At 41.9% G+C, this 24705-nt stretch overlaps 1 non-coding gene across 1 annotated transcript; it reads left to right on the top strand.

Moving 5' to 3' along the window:
* The first annotated feature begins 2962 nt into the window (after positions 1 to 2962).
* Positions 2963 to 3132, top strand: LOC121133389. The gene has a single exon (XR_005870220.1). It is a non-coding gene; the product is annotated as a U1 spliceosomal RNA (small nuclear RNA).
* The last annotated feature ends 21573 nt before the right edge of the window (positions 3133 to 24705 follow it).

Consider the following 24705-nt stretch of genomic DNA (forward strand, 5'->3'; position numbering starts at 1 on the left):
ATTAAAAATAAACATGTAATTTTAAAAAGGAGTACATGGAAATGAATTTCAGGCTTACCTAAGGAAAACAAAAAACAAAAGCAAAAAAAAATAGCACATTTGTGTAGCTAGCACAGGGGAGATCAGACACACATTAACTCAAAGTCACTCTGGGACACACAGCACATTGAGGCCAACCTAGGTGATGCATACAGAGATCTTTTGAGTGCAGTGGTCCTGCCGTGTCTAGGAGACACTGTTTCTTTCTGTCCTAGTTTTTACAGTCTTTCTACGTTATCTTTAGCAATGTTCCCTGAATCTTGGGATTGAGTGTGGTATGGATGTTCCATTTATGATTGAGCACACCACAGTCATGTATACTCTGTATTTTGAACAGTTGTGTGTTTCTTGGCTAACCTCTGTGCACTGCATACAGAAACTTCTCTGATGACATCTGAGCGCTATACTAATTTGCAGGTAGAAAGGCAAACTTTGAAGATTTATGATGCTATCTCCATTAAAAAATAATAATACTAAGTTCATCTCTGGTGCCTGTAGGTGCTGTGAATTTTTCCCCCCGTGCTAAAATTGAATACAGGATGAATTGGGCATGCTGGGCAAGTCCTCTACCATTTGACTATATTGCTGGCTGTGAGGCCTCTGGGCTGGGCAGCTATTGACTCTTTGATGTAGGTCCCTGTAACATTTAGTCTTCCTGCTGCCACCTGGTTTTTGTTGCTGCTTTCAGCCCCCAAATAACACACAAGACACTATATTAATTATGAAGCTGTTGGCTGTTTGCTTGGTTTCTTATTGGCTAGCTCTGATTTGATTATTAACCCATAATTACTGATATATATTTTATAAGAACTTATCTTTTTGAGGATGCACTCCTGAGTGCCCATTGCTCTCAGGAAATCACATGGCAAGAGCTATCCTCACTACATTTCACAGAGTTCTCCTAGACTCATAGTCCCACCTATCTTGTTTCCCTATTGACCAACAGTGCATTGTTCAAACCAATCAGACACACATTTACAGAATGACGTCTTCCAACAGGTACCTTGTTGGATGGATCCTACCTTGATTGATGGCATTCCTTTGTTCATCCTGGCTGTCTCGGACTCAAAAATGATGTGTTGACTTCTTTAAACTGTACTTTTACCACAGCTTTGCTGCTTCATATGTTTTTAAATGCTTGATTATTGATTATATAACTAAACATTAGAAAATACAACTATTGTTTCAGTAAAATAGTGTCCAGAAAAATAGTGAGTGACATTAACACAACTATTTTGTTTCATTTTATTTTAGATTTTGGTGTTGGGATTGAACTTGGGTCTTTATGCCTCTGAGCTGGGGCCCCCAACTCTATTCAGTTTCTTTATATGCAGTGTTTTAATTTAGTGCTACTTAGTGGCACATGCTTGATTTTTCATACTGTAGAATGTTGGAGGTTAATTAAAAAGTGAATTTATTTATTTATATGTTCATTTTTGAGACAGGGTCTCAGGATACACTCATTATATACTTACACTCTTCTTGTGTCAGCCTCCCAGGGTTGGGATTATGACTTGTGTCACATGTCTGTCCCTAAAGCAAGCCTGCTTGCCTCTCTTCTTTCCTTCCTCCTTTCTTCCTACTCTTTTCTTTTCCCCCTGCTCATCCATGTTTCTCTCTTTCTTCCCTCTCTTCCTTCTCTCTTTCTTTGTTTCTATTATGTTTTTGAAACAGTTTCTGAATGGGCTGGAAATCACTATGTAGAACAAGTTAGCTTTGAACTCACAGATATCCACTGCCTCCACCACACAAATGCTGAGATTAAATGTATAGGACACCATGCTGGGCTCTCTTTTTCTTTCTGATAGAGTCTCATGTAGTCCAGCCTGGGCTTGAAATACTGTGTGAACTGGGTTGACCTTGAACTTCTTGTATTCTTTCTGTAGCCTCTCAAGTCCTGGAATATCAAGTATGTACCACCAAGCTTGACTAGGAGGATTTTGTTTCTTAAACAGTAGGTACATGTTCTTTAGGATGTATCTATTGTTATTTTTTATGTCTTACATACTGTCTTTTGCTGTGAGAAAGCATCATGACAAGGTGACTTATAAAAGGATTTAATTTGGCTTACAGCTTCAGGGGGTCAGAGTCTGTGATGTTAGATGACAGGAATCTGAGTGCTCACATCTTGATCCACAGCCATGAAACAGAGAGCTACTTGGAAATTGTATGGGCTTTTCAAACCTCCAAGCCCACTCCCAGTGACACAACCTCCTCCAACGAGGTCACACCTCCTAATTCTTCCCAAACTGTTCCACAAACTGGGGACCAAGCATTCACATATATTAGTCTATGGGGGTCTTTAAATGACTATACCCATTTTTTTTTATTATTTAATATGTCCTTCCTATTTGCTTACTTTAATTTTATGTGTATGAGTATTCGCCTGCAAGTATGTGTGTGTACCACATGAATGCCTGGTGTCCATGGAGGCTAGAAGAGGGTATTAGATCCCCTGGAACTGGAGTCACGAAGGGTTCTGAGCCACCACATGCATGCTGGAAACGGAACTTGGGTCCTCTGGAAAACCAACAGGTGCTCTTAACTGCTGAGTATCCAGCCCTGTAGCATTGCTGTTTTCATTTATCTATCTAGGGGTACTTCCTGTCTGTCTGTCTGACTGTCTGACTGTCTGACTGACTGTCTGTCTGTCTGTCTGTCTCTCTCTCTCCCCTGATTTTCCATAATGTCCCCAAGGTTCATCCGTGTCATCACAAATGAATATTTCCTTCTTTAATGTTCAGTGCTGACTAGAATCCCACTGTGTGTCTATAGTCATTTTATAATACACATTCTTTTTAGTCCCCACATATATTGTTATACTTGTAGCTTGTTTCTATCTCACGCCTGTGCACAAACATGGAAGTACTAATGATTTTCTGAAATCTTGATTTTGATCCTGTTTATATTTGTAAAGAAGGTCATACTTAACCATCAGGGGAGATACCATGGTCACGAGGGTGGTTTTCCCAGGGTGAGGCTTATCCAATGCATTCTGGATGTGCTGACCTGACCGCTGCTGATTTCCACAAATGTGAGAAACTCAACTGCACAATTTGTGGTAGTGGGGGACTGTGTTCAAGCTCTCTCCTGAAAAAAAATCATGTGGTAGCTCTTGTGTATGGAATTCCATGCTGTTTTCCATAGTGACTGCATAATTTTGCATTACATTCCTGACACCCGTGTGCAAGATCTAATTTCTCCATGTTCTTTATGACATTTGTTGTCTCTTTGCATGTATGTGCATGCATATATGTGTACATGCAAATGTGTGTACAAGGAAGCCAGAAGTTGATGTTGACTATCGTCCTAAATCATCCTACACTTTATTCTTTGACAGGGTCCCTCACTGAAACTTGGGCTTGTCAGCTTTGCTGGATTGACTGTTCAACAGCTATCACCCATACCCTTGTTTCTATATCTCTACATGTCTAGAGCTTGGATTGTAAGGTCCCACTATTTGCTATTCGTGGGTGCTGAGGACTGAACTCCGGCCCTTATTCTGTGTGGCAAGCACTTTACCAATTTAGTCATTTTATCAGCTCCCTATCCCATCCTTTTTTTTTCAGTGCTGGCCATAAAACAGGTATGAATTATTATCGTGTTTGATTTGATTGTTTTGTTTTGCATTTCCCTCATCATGGTAGCACTGAGAACTTTCAATGTATGTGTTGGCTTTTTGTGTGTCTTCTAGGCACTGGATTATGACTTTTTCACTTTTTGCTACCGAGTTGTAGAGGTCCATTCTATACTTGTTCATGGAATTAACTCTTTGTCAGATGTGTGTTTTGCATATATTTTTCCACTCTCTAGTCCAGTTTTCACTCTACTGGTTTGTTTTGCTATGCAGAATTTTATTAATTTGATATAGTCCAAATTGTTAATTAGACAAAAATTATATTGAGATCAGGAATCAGACATGTTAGTAATAGTGAAAATAGCACCAGAGGCCTTGAGAACTTATGGTCCACAATTAGGCTACAGGTTCTGTTTCCATTGACAAAAACCATATTTCCCTACCATGTACCACAAAACTCAGATTAATCATCATTTATTTTTGTTGAATTGATGCCTGTGGCTAAAAGTCAAATACTCAGATATTTCCTGCATGATTGAAAATTTGTTATAATAATATTAGGCCTGACTTGTAGGCCAAGGTTGGATATTTGGTATGGGGAAACTCATTTGCTAGAATATGGAAGGAAAAAAAATGTTCACATGAATTTGTTAGGCGTTTGTCAGGGAAGGCTGGTTCTATATATCCACTTTATGATAATTAACTCACTGACTTGTTTAATAACTTCAGATAGTCCAGCTCTTTACAAAGGACCTTATATTTCTATTTATCAAGAAAATATCAAAAGACCTAATTTTCGGGAGTGACACTGTACATATGAAGAACCTTAATTTTCTGAGAAAGTATCAACACTTAAAACTTAAAATAGAGTTCTACTGTGATCTTTAGATGCTATATTAATCAATGGCTGAATGGAAACACGTACATTTTGTCCCTAACTATTTTAGAAATATTGTCAAATGCCTTTATATATAAGCCAACACTCTACATACTCAAAATATGTTTTTTTGTTGTAGATAAAAAATTAGAATGTGTGCAGAGAATGCTCAGCACCATGCACAATCTAGTCTGAGTTAATCAAAACAAATGACTTTGTTGGAGAACAAGATGCTATGGCTCTGTGGCACAGTTAAAATTTAATTGGGAAAGATGCCACTGAAGGGAGGTGGAGGCAGCCAGCCAGGGCAGAGCCCCTAGGTTGTGAAAATGAAAAAGGATGGTAGGGAGCAGTTTGAAGTTAAATTGGCTTCTTCCCAGCCAGGCCCATGCTGTGCTGTCCCTGTGGGTTCTTCTTCTTCCTGTTGCAATGTAAGCATCCACCTCCTCCTGCTACAATGTAAGCACCCACCTACTCTTATTCTCTAGTTTCAGCTCTGGTGTTTTTCCACTATCCTCATGAGCCCGTCCTAGTCTGCTGGCTGCTTTCAATGGCAGTCAGGTGGACCCAAGGCCTAACAATGTTGTAGTTAAGTTCTCATTTACTACCGGAGTTTATGTTTACTTATTCAGAAAGCATTTACTGAATACCGTATATTGTACAGGGTGTAACTCTGGGGACAGAAAGATGGAAGGTGATTTCATCCATTCTTGGTAGAAACCCTAGAATTATTGCTACATGGTAGAGGACTTCCTTAGGCCTTGGGTTTGAATCCCAGAACCGCCAATCACCCCTCCTTAAAACATCTTCAATGGCAGCAAAACCCCAATCTTGCTGGGAAGGTCCATAAATGAGGCAATAAAAGCTAATGTAATTTTTTAAATAAGGAGCAAATGTTTGAGTGACTTATCCACCTGATGAAATTTGAGTGCAAGCAATGTCACACCATAAGGTTAAACATGCAAAAATCAGGGTAATCGTGAAGTCTCTGCGGGCCTCTTTGTCTTGGTGTACTTCCCTCTACGTCCAAATAGAATTTACCATGTTACATTGTGCTGGGGAACAATCTTTGCACTCTGTAAATATATGTTACTCTCGTTGGTTAATAAAGAACTGACTGGCCTATACCTGGGCAAGAAAAGATTGAGCTGGAGAGCCAGACTAAGAGAATGTGAGGAAGAAGAAGGGAGGAATCCCAGGAGACTCTGAGAGAAGCAAGATGAATTTACTGTGAATAATCAATGTTGCCAGTCCCAAGGAAAAACTCCACCTACAAACATTGTTTATTAATTTATTTGGTCAGTGCTTTTCCCAGCAGGATTTAAGCAACATGGAGGCAGAAATTTTTCTAAGTATCTGTAACATTTATGTTATATAAATGGTTCTGATTCTCAGGCGAGCATTGAATGGATACAACCACTGTTATATAGAAGAGAGCTGGATTTGGCAGTGCTCATCTATACTCACATAACTGAAGCAGAGGAATTGCAATTTGAAGACCAGCCTGAGTAAGTCCAAGGCTAAACCAAGTAACATAGGAAAATCTTATTTCAAACAACAGCAGTAGCAAACAACCACCCAAAAACCGACTAACACAAGATGTTAGTGAAATGTTAGTAATGGTTACGAGATGGTTGTGGCTCACATGTATAATCCCAAGACTTGAGAAGCTGAACAAGTCTCCAGTTTGACCGCCAGCCTGAGCTGGAAAGAAAGATCCTATTTTTAAAAAAATCAAAATAAAGCAAAAAACTAATCAAAACAAAATAAGGCAAAAATTTTGTAAAGCATGGCCTTTTTAATTTAACAATTTATTTATTTAATCTTTTGGAATTTCACATCATTCATCCCAATTCCACTCACCTCTTTATCACCCCTCACAAGAAAATTAAAAAAAATCAAACCAAATCAAGCAAACAAAAACAAAACAAAGGAAAAAAAAGCAAAAACTTAAACAAAGACCTCTTCCTCGATTCTCCAGTACCTCTTCATTCATCTTGGTGGCACTGGGAGTCATGGTGTGTCACACAGTAGTCCCTTTTGTCCAGTCAGCTTTACTTGAAAATGTTCATTGCAATGAACAAAGCCTCTGTTTCTGGTACACCGTCATCACTGGATCCTCATCAAACCTCCTCTCAGTTTTCCTATAACTCTCCTGAGTCACAGAGCTTCTGTGGGTGTCATTCCACAGGACTATGCCCTTCCCAAGCTCCCACAGGTGCTCGCTGGGGTAGATGTTAGGGTGAACCTGGGTAGAAGTTGAGCTGGTCAGTTTAGTCCATTGGGACCACCCCTCTCAGGCGAGGGGCAGAGCCAGCTCCCCTATGCCCAACTATCAGGGTCAGTTCTCCCTTGCCTGTGGTGAAGGGTAGGGCCTTCTCTCCTGAGTGCTGGGGGTAGGAGTAGATTCTCTCAGCAGCAGGACCACACACAGACATTGCCCTCAGCAGTGGCTTGGGCCCAAATGACATCCATATCTGGTGCCAGTATGGCCCCGGAACACCAACAAGGCCACAGGTTTTGGCCCTGACTCCAGGCTTCTGTGTCACCTTTGGTGGCAATACTGGCCTCAGACTTCAACACAGACCAATTGTCCCCAGAACATGCCCACAGGCCAATCTGATCCAGGGAAAATCCTTCAATCAAGACTCAGTTATCCCCAGTGGGCCGTGCTAGGCTGGCGTTGCTGTCCGCTGCCAGGTTCGCAAGGGCCGCGGGCACTGGACTCCGGGCTCCAGAACCCGCCATTGGGAAGCTGCTCTCAGAAGGGTGAGAGAAGACACTGCAGCCACCCATAGTGCCGCGGCCATCGTGGGAGAACAGGCAGACCTTCACTGAAGAGCAGCTGGACAACTACCAGGACTGCACTTTCTTCAATAAGAAGGACATCCTCAAGAGTCTGACAGCCTTCAGGGACCACCCTAGACCCTGAGTAAAGGGAGCGGGCGAGCCCCGGATCATTTCTGAAGAAATAACTGCTCCCAGCCCCAGCAGGACCGGCAAAGAGATGTACAGTGTACACATCTTTCAACTTGTAAATGTTGGCAAATAAAATTGAAAATTCAAAAAAAGACTCATTTATGGGCCGACTTGCTAACAAATAAAGCTAAAAACATCTTTCAATTAAAGTTTAAAACAAACTTGTCTCCCTATTTAAGAAAACGTAGTCAGAAGCATATAAAATGTGTATATGTGTATACACATATGCCTATGAATGCAATGTGAATAAATGATTGCATCCTTACTTGATTTGGAATAAAAGAAATGTTCGATCCACTATGTCAGACAACACCTGGACATGGTTGCCTGGAATCTCTAGTGAATAAACTGGGGAACACTCGGTAACAGTGATGAGAAGAGGTGGGCAACAGCTGAAGACCTCTAGCCTAACAGCAAAACAAAATGAAAATCAACAGCTGCAGAGCACGAGCTTGACCGAGCCTGTCCCAGAGCTTCCCGGGCCGCTGTGCTTCCTAGTGAAGAGTGACTGCTCAAGGCAGGGAGTCTCCGGTTGGCACTGTGTTCTCAGCAACAGACAGCTTGAACAGTTTTCTTGGTGGTGAATGGTGAATTAGCCAAACATTTTATTTCTAAGCTCATTAAAGATCATTAAAAGCACAAAGTTTCCCTCAAAAAGTGTCCCAAATTAAAATTTTTAAGCTGTAATATTTTCACATTTTTAAACATTTGCCATGTTCTGAATGTTAAACATTTTTGGAAGACATAAAACATTTTATAAGGTATAGCACATTTTTTAAAGCTACAAACACAGTTATAAAGCACAAAGCAAAGCAACACAGGGACATGATCAAATCTGTTCAAACAAAATAGGGCCACCTACAACACAGATCAGACAGGTCTGCACACATAAATAACAAACAAACAGCTTAGAGAGAAATCGTAAACTTAATTTTCAGACTAAAATGCTCAACATCTTCCTCCTAAAGTAACTCCTTTTGTAAAATATTGCAGACATTTTCCAAATTAAAAAAATCAAGCTACATTAATTTGATTTGCCTCTTAAAAATATTATCCAAAACTTGTAGCACATGCTTAACTAATTAATTAATATATATTAATTGTACATGTTAAGGAGAGTCACTGTGATAGTTCCATGTATGCATATAGTATGTGATGATAGTATGTATCTTCTGATGTTCACAGACTACTGAAAACACAAGTTTCACGCACAGCACACAGATACACATTTCCCCATTGACAGATGGTTTGGGATACTCTTAAGAGATACAGCATACTCGTTTAACAATTTTCAAGCAATGATAAAGAGATTTTGTGTGATAGTGTGATGGGGAGGTTTGGAATAAACTTGGCTGATGCTTCACTGTCCCAGAACAGAAGCTCGGTTATCTTAGTAGCTCTGGTGTTATTTTTCTTCAAACCAATAACCTTCTGATTGAGTTTTCAGTTTAGTTTGTCTCTAAAATAGTGAGTTCTTTGTGACATTTCTATCTGTGAATCTCAAAACCCAAGTTACATAAATCATAATGATTTATCAGCTTATAATTATTCCCATTTCTTTACTTGAAATCATGAGTGTTATTAGGTGACAAATATCTCCTCGATGTGTCATGATCTTATCTCTAGGAGCATTTGTAACAGACAGCTGTAGTGTGAAATGGCTCCTTTGCAGGATTTTAGAAACAGTTGGAAGTAATGTATTCTAAATAGTAATGAAAGCACACTTTAAGTGCATATTCTAAAACACATAATTTAAAACCTCACTTTGCTTTTAAAAGGCAAAAATAGCATGTATAGAAAGTGAATAAAGGAAGATGACCTTTATAATGTGTTTATAACATGATTATAACATGATTACAATGTGTTTTCAGGGCCAGCAGAGTTGTTCAGCAGGTGAAGAAGACACTTGCTGCCCAGGCCCGATGATCTGAGTTTGGTTTATAGGTCCCAAATGAGAACCAGCTTCTACAAGTTGTCTTTTCACCTCCATGTATGTTCTGTGGTAAGTGGGGCACATACTCACCCATACCCAAACACCCCTAATATACCCACATGCCTCCAACACACCCACACGCACCCTCCACATCAATACACACACAATGGATGCACCAATAAATGAGTAAATACACTGCATTTTTTTCTCCTGAGATGTTCTACTCTCAATAATCTTAAGTGTCTCTTTTTCTTTATTACAAAAGAAGACCAAAATAATTAACTGCAGTCCAGTAATAAGAGATAGGAACATTTTGGTCTATTTCTTCTTTTATAAATGCATCACATGTATAGTTAGTATTATACAGTAGAGTTTAAATTGTGTTTATATCATCACAAATAATAAGTATAAGCTATTTTTAAGTGTATATGTGATTGTTAATCCAGTTTAATTATTTGACAACATATCAATATCTTGTAGGATAAAAATGTCATTATTAGCATTATTTATATTGGTTGTATTTATTTAATTGGAATAAAATAGTATTTCTTTTCAAATATTCTGTTTTGCTCTCATAACAAGAGTGGTTTATATTTCTAGATTTTAACATGGAAGCTTTCACCTACACAGGAAAGTGGAAAAAATTATGTCATTTCTACATGGCTTCCAAAGTCATCAGAGTGATTTATTGTTCTAGTCTTTCAACCTTCCTCTCATTGAAATCATGGCATTAAAATAATTTCTAAAAATCTTTAAAAGGTTTTTTTTTTCAGTGCAGTAGGTAAAACCTTGGGATTTGCTCATGGGCAAATTCTCTTCCACTGAACATACCTAGTTCGGGACACATTATTTTATCTGCAAATATTTTATCTCTGAAGCATATCACTTTTAAAATGTGTTAATGTGGGGCTGGAAAGATGGCTTAGCAGTTAAGAGCACTTGGAGAGGACCTGGGTTTGATTCCTAACACCTGTATGGTGGCTCACAACTACCCTCTTCTAGTCTTCTCAGGCACCGCCTGCATAGACAGCATCACCAAACCCGTAATAGTTAATGGTGATATAAACTCGACATGAACTAGAGGCCACTAGGAGGCAGACCTCCAGGCATGCCTGTGAGGGACCGTCTGGAGTAAATTACCTGAGGGTGGGAGACCCGTGGTAACGGTGGGCGGCACCATGCCTTAGGCTGAGGTCCTGAGCTGGGTCAAGAGGAGAAAGTGAGGGGGCATCAGCAGGTTCCTGTCTGTCTGCTGACTTACTGAAGATGCAGTATAGCTCCTTAAAGCTTGCGGATTCTCCACGGAGGGCTGTGCCTTGCCCAGGCGAGCCAAAGCAAACCCTTCCTTCTTGCTTTGTCAGGCATTTTGTCGCAGTGACGAGATAATAGATTTCTTGGTGAGCATATTGGAAGCAGGAAGACCCACGCTGTATGCGGGTGGCCCCTCTGGTGGCAGCCTGGATAAAAGGACATGGAGGAAGGAAGCTGTGCTTTTACCTCACGCTTCTGGTGAGCTGAGCCATCTGGCTGGCGAGCTTCCTGTGGCATTCCTTCACTGATAATAGAACCTAAGTACTTAGGATTCTAAAGTAGACTGAAGACCCGTGTCTTTCCACGAATCCTCCAGGCCTTCAGTGCCATGCTGGCACTCCTGGGACAGTTAGCCTCTTGAGTTGAGGAACTCCTGGATTCTCTGTTTCTCCAGTGTGAGCCATTGTTGGACTGGACCACAGTCAACATAATAAACCCCCTTCTATTGGATCATTCTACTAGCTCTCTCTGTTCATGACATACAGATGGGTCATTCTATCAGTTCTGTTCCTTGAGAGAACCATTATTGAAACATTCCAGTCTAAAAACAATCTCTTTATGGATACTTGTCACGTCTGCAGCGTGGCCTGTGTCCAAGAACGTGCGGAGGGTGTCGGGGATTGACAACACAGAGACTCGTTCAACGATATAAAGAGAACTTTAAACAGGCTCCAAAAAGGTTCAAGAAAAACTTCCTAAGAAAAGCTCCCACCAGAGAAACTTCTGCTCTCTCCTCTCCCCTGGCTGGTTCTGCTCTGACACCAGAGGTGGATGTGTGTGGGTTTTTGAAGGTGCGGTTAGTCTTTGGACAAGGTCGAGGTCAGGGCGGTTTCCGTGGGAAGGCCTTTCCCAGGAACTTATTGTATCATTTTTAGTAAACATGTTTTTACTAAACATTGTCTTACAGCTGCCTACTCCCAGGCAGAAGGGGAAGTGGCCAGGAACTTATTGTATCATTTTTAGTAAACATGTTTTTACTAAACATTGTCTTACAGCTGCCTACTCCCAGGCAGAAGGGGAAGTGGGTCTCTGCTCAAGGTCTGGTGTTCCCACAGATACTTTTATTAATAATTGTTACATTTGTTCTCCAGAAATGTTGTCTCTAAAACTTTTTCAAAATTAAGGATGGAATTCCTATAATTTTGCCCACAGTGTAGGAGAATTATGGCATGAGGTTTTTTTGTTGCACGATGCTGTCAAGCTTGCAAGAACTTTACATGCTGGCTCAGCCATCAGAACTCAGCAGGGAGGCTTATTGGGGTGTAGAAACTTTTCAGTAATGGTGTTCACTGCAATAGGAACCCTAAGTAAGACAGCATGATTTGGAGGGGACCAACTAGACGGGGATACAGAGGGAGCTGGAGGAGGGGAATGGGTGTATATGATCATATTTCATTCTGTTGTTGTGCCCAGACTCTGAAGCCGACAAATCACCAAGAGACTCTATCCGATGCAAAATCCGATGCAAAAGCAAAGAGTCTTTATAATTAATGAGTTAACTGGAGGTAACTCAGGTCCTCTGAAACAGCAGGAGCAGAAGGGACCCCAAGCTGCAGTGGGGTATATTGGGGGAGAGGAAAGGGAGTATCTGGGAGTCTGCTAGGTACACAGCAACAATCTCAGAATTGGCCCACGTGTCCTGAGATGATTGGTCAGCTGCAGTTGCAGGAAGGTTTCTATGCCTAGGGGCCCTTCCAGGGTAGTTGCTAAGCTCTGCATTCCACTATTATCAGTAAAACATACTTAGAGCCCACCAGCTAACTTCTGATTGGTTCCTTGCCACATGGAGGGTATCTGTCTTCCTAGTGATTACCACAAGGTTGGGCAAGGTCGTGAAAGGTCAGGGACTCAGCACATGCTGCTGAGTCAGAGGCCAATGTCTTGCTGTATCTTTTCTGCAGCCCGTCATGGCTGCCAAAACAGGGGACTGGGACTGGGTGAGGGTCTGGGCCTTTCAGTATGAATGTATGAACTACTCCAGAAAAAAGAACAATTATTAAAGAAATTGAAAATAAATATTAATAAATAAATATAAAAGTTAAACATTACTAACAAACACAGCCTCCCTAGACCAGATAATAGCATTTTTGGTTATGTTCTGTTTTTGCAAAGATGGCTCATCAAAAGAGAAGTGTCTTCTTTTCAATACAGAGTCTACCACTCTGCTAAAATAAACAAACAGGAAAAAGTCACAGAGTGAGGCAGATGTTTCTCCCCTCTGTGCTTCTTAGGAGGCTGAGATGGAGGATTATGGGAAAAGAGTTCAGCTTGGGGACTTCAGCTGTTTTCACTTTAGATTTCTTTCATGAGACCTGACGTGCTTCCATTGCTCTGTATAAAGTAGGTATAAAGTAGATGAAAATGCATTAAGAAATAGTTCTTCCAGGACTCATGTATTCACTTCAGTTGATTTTAGCCCCATGAAATAGACTGTTGTATCCAAATTCTGAATCCCCAAATCACTAAGAGGCCCATTTCGACTCAAAAGCAAAGAGTCTTTTATTGTAATTGTTTAATGAGTAAAGCCTATTACCTCGGGCCTTTCATCCACCCATCATGGCAGATGGCTGGAGAAAGACCCGGAAAAACCACTAGGCAGGTATTTTAAAGGGCAGCATAAGGGGAGTGTCGAGGGGTACCCAACAGTCTCAGGATTGGTGCGCTTCCAGGCTTGGACAACCTTCCCTGTGCTGATTGGTCAACTGGTTGTTATGGCCCATAGGCCCTCCCAGGGTGGTTGCTATGCTCTGCACATCACTGTTGTGCACTTGTCCGTAAAGCACACCCAGAGCCTTAAAGCACAGCTCCACCAGCTAACTTCTGATTGGTTCCTTGCCATAAGGAGGGCATCTGACCTCCTAGTGACCAGGACTGGAGTGGCAAGGTCATGAAAGCCTATGTTAGCAGATCATCGTTGCTAAAACAGGGGCTGGGCCCTTCAGATGTGTGGGAAGGTTGCTGCTTTTTTTTTTTTTTTGGTAGTTGTTTGTTTTGTTTTCTTGTTCCTATAGCTGTTATATTTTTTTTCTCCAAAGGCAAACAAGTTTCCGTTGCTTAGGATCCAGGTTTGGTGCTTGGGGGTGGGAGAGGGCCTAGACCTGATGCTGAGGGGGTGGGCGTTGTCTTAGCTCCTCACTGAAGAATTAGAAACCCGGAAAGGATCTCAAAAAACCTCAGATCTATTTCAGCAAGATAAGACGTCAGCATGTTTTGTTACTCAGTTCCTGGTGTGAACTAAAATTGCATTGTGCCTCCAATACACTGTGGGACCAGAATAGAGAAAAAAATAATGACTGGGGTTCTCTAAGTGTGGGTGTCACCTAATGTTCCAGAACTCCTCTGCTCACATTTTGCATCTAAGCCTTCTAACTTTGCTGTTAAATTAGAGGCTCTTTCTGCCTGTGGTAGCAGGAAGCAGTCAGGTTCAGTTCTGAGCCACTGTTCTTGGGGGGGGGGGAGAGTTGCTGCCTCTTGCGAGTCGTGAAGAAAATGAGTCAAGTAGGTGAGCAGGGTTCCAGAGGGTCTGGGGTCCAACATACTTTGTGGCAGCCACGTGGGATTTCTGGAAGGAGCACTAAAGGCAGGGGAGGGAGGAAGCTTTGAAAGTGGGTTTTAAACTAGGACCAAAAGAGCGGCCCTCCAAATAGGAGAAATTTAATTCAACAATAAAGATTCTTTGTTACAAGTGATACTTTCTTCTTGTGCTTTCATACACCTTCTGTTGTTAAACCTCAGCTTTGAGGTGCAATGGTTAAATGCGTTATTTGTGAAGTCAGCAAGTCTCGTATTTTAAAAACTGCAAGTCTGTCTTTAAAGTCCACTAGATGTTCTGCATCTGTTTGCATCGGCTTGTTCAGTCAAACTGTTGAACTTTCAATGACCTTGGAGCCTTGTGTGGCTTCTTTTTGCTCTTTCCACTCCCTGAGGAACCCCTCTGCTTCATCAGAAAAGGGGCTGAACTTAGCCGCCACCCACTGCTCCTCAATGTATGTGGATGGCTTTCTTTGAGTTGTGCCCAAAATAACATCAATCTGAAAGCAACACTAGGGCATTCAATCACCTGTGAAAAGAAGAGTTAAAAAAAATAATAAAAGCTAAGTCAAGCCCCTTGGAAGTTCAGGTTCAGCTCTGGGAAATACAAAAAGGGATTAAGGTGAGTCTATTTCTGGAAATGAGTTTGCTCCAGCAATTGAACAGTGTGGGGATTCTTTTGTGGTGAATGTATACTTAGAGAGCACTGCTCCATGTGAAAAGCCTTTTAACCTGCGGGAGAGCAGGCAGTCTCAGTTGCCTGCTTTGTGCGGAGGTGAATTCATCTCCAGAGGTTTCCTTCCCAATAGTGTGACACACATACTACAGTACCTCCTTGAATTTTCTGGATCTGAGAGTCTGGCCAGAGAGGAGTGTAGAGCATCCAGCCAAGAGCTGGAGTGTTTCTTACTGAATTTATTTCTCCTCCCCTTTAATCTAATGAATGGATTTTTTGCTTTTAGATTCTTTCTTGAGTGTTGTAGGAGGAAGTCTGATGCCGCCATTAAACATGTGACTTATTAGAGGCGCATACAGATGAGGTAATAAAAGGGCGGTTTACCACACCGCTAACCACACCCACCTTAGGCAGGACTAAAGACGTATACGGCTGAACGTAAAGACGTATACGTACTTAGGCGGAACTACGTCACTAGCCAGGCCCGGCTAGGGGGCGTTACGGGGGAAGGTATAAAAGACAGCACACAGGAAGTTTTGGTCTCTTTTCCTGGAGTTCGGCTTCTGGTTCGGCAGCTGAAAACTGCTTGGCTTCTCTGGGTTTGGTATCTTGTGAGTAATTTCTACAATAAATACTTAGCTTTACTTTCAGTAATTGTGTGTCGCGTATCGTTACAGCGTCTGTTGAAGACTACAGTTTGGTGTCAGAAGCCGTATACGTCTTTAGTCCTGCCTAAAGTGGGTGTGGTTAGCGGTGTGGTAAACCGCCCTTTTATTACCTCATCTGTATGCGCCTCTAATAAGTCACATGTTTAATGGCGGCATCAGACTTCCTCCTACAAGTGTGAGCACCCCTATGCATGTTTCCCACATTCTAGTGGGACTTGTCTTAGTCCTAAAGTGAGAGGCATAGAGTTAGTCAGAACACACCTGCCGGTACCTACTAATGAAATAGAAAGGGCTGATGCTGTGTACAGAGGCCACCTCCTTCTGGGAACACTTCAGCTTGTCATCTTCAGCTTGTCACATGTATTGACAGTCAGACAGGAAGCATGAGAGGAGAAACGTGATCTTATGCCCCTGGGGCATCCACATCTGTGTCTGTACTGTGCTCAGGTTTTCCTAGCCAGCTGGTTTCTTGTTGCAAGGTCGCAAGTTCCACCAGAATCATCACAGTCACACTCCAGCTCAAAGGCAGCCCATGCACGTTTGCAGAAAACATAGAGGGTGTGTGTGTGAGGGGTGCCAGTCACCGTCAGCACAACTCAACAGAAATCTACAATTGAAGAATCTCGCTTGGTTTGGGTTTCCAGGCCAGAGTCCATCTTGTCCTGGGCCATCAGAATAACTGCCCAGTTTCCCACCTTGATTGGCAGGTGCCCTGGGAGTTTCTCTGAGCTTGGCATCCTTTGTCTGGACTCTCATGGCAGCTTTTCATGCTGCAGGTGTTTGCCTTCTATGCTCCCTTTCTCTATTACCTGTAACCAAGGAAACAGATGCATCAGAAGCTTTCTGTTGAGTGCTCATCTGTCACCGCTCCCTCTACTAGAGCTCTTGTTTTCCTTTCTTTTGTCTCTTTTAGATTTTAAGACTTATTTTTAAGGACTTCAACTAATTCTTCAAGAATATTATACAATGCATTTTGATGGTATTCACCCAAACTCCTCTCCTTAGTATGTTTTGTATTCTATTTTTATTTGTGTTTGTATATTTCCCTCAGAGGTCAAAAGGGGGCATAGAATCCCCTGACTGGAGTTATAGATGCTTGTGAGCTGCCATGTTGGGTGCTGGGAACTTAAGTCAGGTCCTCTGGAAGAGAGCTACTGCTCTTAACTGATGAGCCATCTCTTCAGTCCTGTTTCAGGATTTTATATTAAGACCCACTCACTCTGATAAATCCAGAATGAGAATGTGCACACTGTTATGGTGTGAGTCTTTGAAGTCCTCCCTAGACATGTGTGCAGGAGCACCAAGACATAAAACTGCTGGGTAGAGTGTTCAACCTTCCTTCAATGAACTTGCTGAGGACAGTAATAAGTCACACTGTTATCATAATCAAATAAAATTCTTGGGTTTATTGAGTAGCTGAGAGTTTAAGTTACCATGGATGAATCAAAGATAGCCTGCTGCAGAGGAGGGTGAGGCACCAAGCAGGAATCAGGGTTATGGTGACTTCTGCTTCCTCAAGACAGGAAGAAGTGTTTGACATTTAGAAACATGGTGTCTGGTTTTGGTTTGTTTGTTTGTTTGCCAACTTGGCATAGTCTAGAGTCATCTGGAAAGAGAAAAATATCAGTTAATTAAAGGACCCTTCCCATTGGCCAGTAGGCCAGTCTTGAGGGAATTTTCTTGATTAATAACTAATGTGAGAATGCCCAGGTCGCTGTGGACAGTGCTATCCTGAGTAGGTGATTGTGGGTTGTATAACAAATCAGGCAGAGCAAGCCATGGAGATCAAGCCAATAAGCAGTATTCCTTCAAGGTTTTGGCTCCACTTCCTGTCTCCAGGTTCCTGCTTGGGTTCCTGCCCTGCTTTCCCTCAGTGATGGATTGTGTTTGGGACACACAAGCCAAATAAATCCTTTTTTTCTCCAAGTTGCGTTTGGTCATGCCTGGTCTTTATCACAGCAATAGAGAGTAAAGTGGACACTGATCATTCAGCACAAACTCAGGTGCTAAGGCACCTACACTCCAACAGTGTTTGCAAATAGGGTGTGAGGGTGTTGGAAACACAAGAAGACTAGCTTTCAGTTACTGTCTCTCTAGGAAACAAGTTTCCTCTTACCTTGGCATCTCCTGTTAAAATTCTTCCCCTGGGAGCAGCTTTCTGTGAAGTCACAGTTTGTTGGGGAAGTCTTATGTCAATAAAGTACTGTTGAGCCTATAGGGAACCAAGATGGGAGGGACTAGGAGTTGAGGAGGATTCTGGGAAAGAGAAAGACAAGAGAGTTCGAGATGTAACCGCATGGGGTAGGAAGCCGGGAACTATTCTCCGGTAAGAAACATACTTAGATTAACAATTATGGGGTAAAGCAGAGCTAGCCAGTAAGAGACAAGCAAGGCCAACAGCTTCATAATTAATATAGCCTCCTGTGTGTTTATTTGGGACTCATGCGGATCTAGAAACAGGCTGGCGCGGCAGAGCCCAGGCGACTGGCGGGGGATAAACCAAAGCGGCTAGCAAAAGAAAAAGCTTCTCTTAACAGAATGGTGTCAGGAGTGGGATTATGAGTTTCCACGCAAAATAGCAAAAGCTTTAAAGGAATTTTAGAAACAGAAGAACAGAGAGAAGCAAAGATTTTGGTAGCAGCAATTTTCTCAGGTGTGCTCTGTTTTGCTAACGACAAGCCGAGATTCACATGGCTCGCTTACTGGAGTCTTCCTGACTCGGCATAAAAAGAAAAAAAAAATCAGCCAGAAAAATTGTTTTAAGAGACTCTGCTAACGATTGAAAAGTGTGTACGTACAGCTGGAAGTGGCAGCTTTTGCTGGAGGTCAGCATGGACTGAGGCGGTAAGCTAGAGTCACGCTTACGCCCGCCATCTTGAAACGGCAGTTTAAAACAGTCGCGGTTTTACAGATAAGACACGTGGCCAGAAAAACATAAAGATTTACAGTAAAGTCACACTTGGATAAAGAAAACCTCTAAAGGTTTACAGTGTGTTTAAAAATATATGGGAGATTGAGAGAGAAAATGAAATGGCAAAGTGGTAAATAAATACAAAAGCCGGCGTTGTGGTGGCGCACGCCGGTAGGATTGCTCCAGAGGCAGAGGCAGGCAGGTTTCCAAAGAAACCCTGTCTCAGAGAAAAATAAATAAAAGTAAAAGAAATAAAGTAATAATAAATAAATAAGCCACACAAAGATGGAAAATACACAGAGAGTCTGGATACTGTACACTATTGTGTTTTTCAGTTTTTTGCTTGCTCAGGAAGGAACTGCTGCTAAAGTACACTTGATTATAAATGCTGCTGAATTAATCCAACTTCTATCTTTTAAAAATGCCTTGACTTCAAAATTTAAGTGTAAGGATATGTTACTCGGAAAAGGAGTTTTTATTTATGTTTCTACAGAAAATGAAAAGCTGAGAATTCCTTCCAGGCTTCTGTGGTTTCACGAACCAAGACCCCCGGAAGCAGTGGACCAGGTGTTTCAACAACTGAGACAGCTAAGATGATACAGCTCTACAGACCATAAAAATAAGGACTTATACAGGCTTCTGGGTTTTGTCATGATCCCCATGGTATAAACAGCGCCCCCTTCCAGCAGGAAGCAGTTTGGAATGAGCGACGTCCCAATTCCCATCTTGTTTATAAATCTTTGTTTTCATTTAAATGGGATAGTGATCACAGCCAATCTTTTTTAATGGTAAAAAAGGGGAATTATGGTATGGGTATTGTTTTTCATTTATTGATACAAATTCAAGGTCAATTTTGTGATGTGTATATTTCTCCTCTTGATTAAGTATTGTGCTTATACTGATCTTTTAAAACGTAATGCATAATTGAATACAGACTATAGATAGTTACTTATAATAGAATTTATAGTTAGGTAAGTTAGGTTTTCTAGATATACAGAAATATATTTGAGATGGACAGTCTTCAAACCTCTCAAAGACCTTCAGAACATGGCATTTAAAATGGTTTAGGGTTTTTCTTGACAATGAGAAATGTCTGCTCCTGGCAGCACCAATTATGTCTGAGAGGAAAACGGGCATCGAAGAAACTCGTTATGGAGTTTGCTTTCAACATGGCAAGATTAGCCATTTGGGCAAGAAACTGCTCTTGCCTAGACTGTTTGACTATTGTTGTATAATCTGGACATGCAGGACCCATAGGGATGTGACTGCTGAACTAAGTCTTACAGTGTTCCTGCTGCATGAAAGAGTCTACGGGACTTTCTGCAGGACAAAGAAAAATGACTGACAGACTGCCAACGCAGATGGACAGCGTGAAATTTCCTGCTTTGCTGAGAAGTTTTCCAGACACATTGTGGCCTATGGGCTGAAGATGGATGCCCCAACGTTACAGAGGAACTTCGGGTGACTGTCCAGGCAGTAAGATATCTCTGTCAATCCTAGTGTTTATATATTATCCTTCTGTGGTCTTTGATGGAGTTGAAGACAGATAGTTATAATTATAGTTTTCCTTAGTTATGATAAGAGATAAGCTACATATAGAACTTTAGACTCACAAGGATGGGATGGATGATATTTTCTTTAGATCTTGCTAAATGTTAATAGACAAAATGTTGTAACTGTGTTCTTACTTGATAACTGTTCTGTCATATACAATTTGACTATGTTAAAGTTAAGACCTTTCTTTTTGTTTAAACAGAAAAGAGGAGATGTTGGGGAAGTCTTATGTCAATAAAGTACTGTTGAGCCTATAGGGAACCAAGATGGGAGGGACTAGGAGTTGAGGAGGATTCTGGGAAAGAGAAAGACAAGAGAGTTCGAGATGTAACCGCATGGGGTAGGAAGCCGGGAACTATTCTCCGGTAAGAAACATACTTAGATTAACAATTATGGGGTAAAGCAGAGCTAGCCAGTAAGAGACAAGCAAGGCCAACAGCTTCATAATTAATATAGCCTCCTGTGTGTTTATTTGGGACTCATGCGGATCTAGAAACAGGCTGGCGCGGCAGAGCCCAGGCGACTGGCGGGGGATAAACCAAAGCGGCTAGCAAAAGAAAAAGCTTCTCTTAACAACAGTTGTGAGCTGTAGTAGAAGCTTCTGGGCACACTCACTAAAAAGTGACCTGAGCTTAGTCTTCAGAATGAGTTGACTTTCTAAATTCAGCTCTAACCAACTGATTCCAGAAGGAGTCGGTGTTGTTAATTTTCTTCAATTATGGCTGAGGGTGGTGAAACACAAACCACAAGACCCATGTGGAGATTATTGGAGGGAGAGGTGTTGGCTAACTGGGAACAGATATGGAAGAGAGAGGGGGAAGAGGAAGGTGATAAGGGGAGGGGAGAAGGGAGATAAGTAGCAAAGAAGAGGGAAGAAGGAAAAGGGGTGAACAGGCAGCATGTGCTCGCTTCAAAGGGGAAGCTTGCACATGCGTGCAGAGTCCTTAGGCTGCCACATAACACATGATGTACCATGCAACACAGGGCTCTTTGAGACATCTAAGTATCTGTCTGAATGCTGGTATGCATACCCTGCGGGTTGTCAGGGGGCAGGATCAGAACAATGCCAGGATACCAACAGCCGGGTTGGGCTTTAGTCTGCTTACAAGGTGTTATGCCCAAATTCTGAATCCCCAAATCGCCAAAAGACTCATTCTGATGCCAAAGCAAAGAGTCTTTTGTTATTTAACTTGCTTCCTTCATCCCTCAGACATAGTGGGTGGGGCAAGAAGGACCCAGAGGAACTGAAAGGCAGGAATTTATTGGGGTGAGTAAGGGGAGTGTCTAGGGGTCCACAACAGTCTCAAGATTGGCACATTTTTGGGCTTGGATGACCTGTCCTGTGTTGATTGGTCAACTGGTTGCTATGGCCTGTAGGCCCTCCCAGGGTAGTTGCTATGCTCTGCATTCCACTGTTATCATAAAGCACCCCTAGAGCCCACCAGCTAACTTCTGATTGGTTCCTTGCCACATGGAGGGTATCTGGCTTCCTAGTGACTAGGAGGTCAGGCAAGGGAGGGAACTCAGCACGTGTTGCTGAGTCAGGGGCCTCTATGCTTTGCTGGGTCTTTTCTGCAGCCTGTCTTGGCTGCTGAAGCAGGGGGCTGGGTGAGGGGCTGGTCCCTTTAAAGAAAACTGGGATTTGGTGTTTTACAGGAATGCTTGTTTCCAAACTAGAGGTATCTGAAGAAGTTCTCTTCTTCCAGGATGCAAACAGCTTGGATTCCCACCTATAAAGTAGTTCCCTTAATTGTAAGGCTAAGCCTGGTTACTTACTGCATTCTAGAGTGAAAATTAGCAAGTGAAAGAAAGATATCCCACCTTCCCACCCCCCAGAAAAAAATGTAGAATTTTGTCTGGCTGAAGCTTGGGCAAGTCTTACACATGCTGTCCTAACTGCTGTAAGTTTATATGTGCCATAGCCCTGCTGTGTTGGGAAACACTGTTTCTTTGGTGTTATAAACTGTTCTGCCCTGTCTTCCCTAAAGATCCTTGAACTTTGAGGGAAAAGGAATAATATGTATGGAGCACTCCACAGCTTCCTTCTCTGCATGGTGACTGAACCAACGCTTTTGTTCTTGATGGGTCGTATGGTCAGTACACCCAGCATCCACCATACACAGACAACAGAGAAATTATCTTGTAAAGGCAAAAGGCGAGTAGATCCTAACCCTGAATATGTGGGTAACTCAGTAGAAACTAGGTCCTTTGCAGAGCTACCTCATAGGCATCTGGCTCAAGGCCTAGGGAGGCTGACTATGCTAACAAGAAACAAAATTAGAACTAATATTTGTTTAGTTTAATTGTCAACATTCATTCTTACCTACTACACTAAGCCGCCTACTCTGCAAGGCACTATGGGAGGGAGGCAGACTCTCTATGAACACTTTAGCCAATGGTGGCATATTATGATACATGTATCCCTGAAATGAAAGGTGACAATGCTCACTGATGCTTGTTCCTGATCTTTGCTGTCTGATGCTAGCATGTTTCTCTGGTGTATTCCTAGCCATCTGAAATGACATCTCCATCACTGCTGTCACAGAGGAACTGTGGCTTGACTAACTTTCTGACACAGAACATTTCCAGCCTTGGCTACCCAGATTTGGGAGCTGTGTGTCTCTTTTCATCATCTATAGTCCAAATCTGTCTACTGACTGCATGTTAAAAGAGCAGGCCTCTCGATGTGTGTGGTAGCTGCATTGTCACTGCGATCACCTTCTTAACAATGGGCAATGCTGTGGTCAATGCTGATTGTCAATGAACTAGAGTAAGAAGGGACTAGGAGATGAGTACAGCTCCCTTCTAGGGATGCTGTGAGGGTCTTTCCACAGAGGGCTTCCTAAGAGAAGAAGATCATCCCGAATGTGTTTGGCGCAACTTGTAGGCTAGGAGCCCTGATAGATTAATGGGAAAAGGAGAAAGCTCTCTGGTTCTGGTATCCCAGGACTCTCTGCTTCGTGGCCACCATGGTATGAGCAACTTTGTCCTACGACAGCCTCTTTGCCATGGGCTGAAACCACCATCCAGAGTAAACCTTCCTCTCTGAAGTTGCTTTGCTCAAGGATTTTGTCACAGTGACAAAATCTAATACAAATGGGAATAAATAATGGGTAACAGTGAAGGGGCATCTCGGCCTAGGGCTCTTTTGCCATGCCAGGGAGGACCTTGCCTGGTGCATAGAATGCCCAAAGCTGATGGGCGGTATCTCTTCCAGCATTTTCCAAAGCAGAGTAAAATTTCAAGCCTAATGATATGATAGATTTTTTATTGACCTCTTCTCTTCTCTTCTCTTCTCTTCTCTTCTCTTCTCTTCTCTTCTCTTCTCTTCTCTCCTCTACTCTTCTCAAGTCTGCTCTCCTTCCCTCCCCTCCCCTCCCATTCCCTCCCTCTCCTCTCCTCTCCTTTCTCCTTCCCTCCTCTTATCTCCCCTCCTCTCCCCCCTCTTTTTTATTATTGAATGACCCAGGGAATAATCCCTAAATATCAGAAGCATAACTGAAAAATAGCTAAACCCTGAGTTTTGCACAACAGATCCCTCTAAAGGAGGGCTCCTTTAGGAATGTATCTGGTTTTGTTTGGCTTCTACTTTTCCGATTATTAACCCCAGTATTTTTCTCACCTGCTACTGTTTCTACTGGTTTGTTTGTTCTTTCATTTTCTTATTGGGTGCAAGTTGCCTTTCTGTAGAAGAATTGTATTGTTACAGTTATAATGGGTGACTATACTTAGGAGAAGCCACCTGTCTGGAATCTCTCAGAAGGCAATGCATGTCACCAGTGGCAACAAACTTAATATTCCTTATAAATAATGGCACTACCAATCAGTGATCTCTCTACAGACAATTTGCCTGGCGACCCTATTGGCTGTAGTTTGGAACGGCTAACCTGGGCAGGATGAACCATTGCTGTTGTGTGAATACAATAGCTGCTGGAAGAACTGAAGACTATGTAGTCTTTTTAACCTAGAGGAACCATAAGATTCCTATTATATATAGTCACGGGTTAAAAATTATATAAAACATAACTATGAAGCAAATATAAACTAAGAACCCTACATAGTTTACATTTTCTCAACTGATGAATTCTTTGAATAGCTTGTGTGCAAAGTTGGATTAAATCAGTAGCATCAGGTGGAGACATAGCTTCAGTCAAAGTTCTTATGATTGTTTTCCTAACTGTGGGCAGCAATGGATTCTTTGTGCCAGGGAAACTCAATACTTACAGGCTCTAGGGTATATAAAGGTACTTCCATCTGTGTGATTTTTGCGTTTCCTTTGCTTGTGCATACTGAAAAATTTAAAAAGAACATTATGTATGAGTGTTTACTTGCGTGCGTGTGTGTGTGTGTGTGTGTGTGTGTGTGTGTGTGTGTGTGTGTGTACCACATTCATGCTTGGTGCTCACAGAGACCAGAACAGGTCACTGGATCCCCTGACACTGGAGTGACAGACAATTGATAGAAACTGAACAAGGGTAACCTTCAAGAACAGCAAGTGTTGTTGTCCACTGAGCCACATTCGACATCTAAATAAAATTTAAACTCACTGTCTAGAAGTTTTATTTCTCTAATTAATATTAAAATATACACAAACATTAAAAGCTAATTTGGTTTCTCAGTCATCTAAATCAATCTTCTAAACCATGCTG

This window comes from Mesocricetus auratus, unplaced genomic scaffold, assembly GCF_017639785.1.
Source record: "Mesocricetus auratus isolate SY011 unplaced genomic scaffold, BCM_Maur_2.0 Super-Scaffold_100021, whole genome shotgun sequence".
Taxonomy (NCBI): domain Eukaryota; kingdom Metazoa; phylum Chordata; class Mammalia; order Rodentia; family Cricetidae; genus Mesocricetus; species Mesocricetus auratus.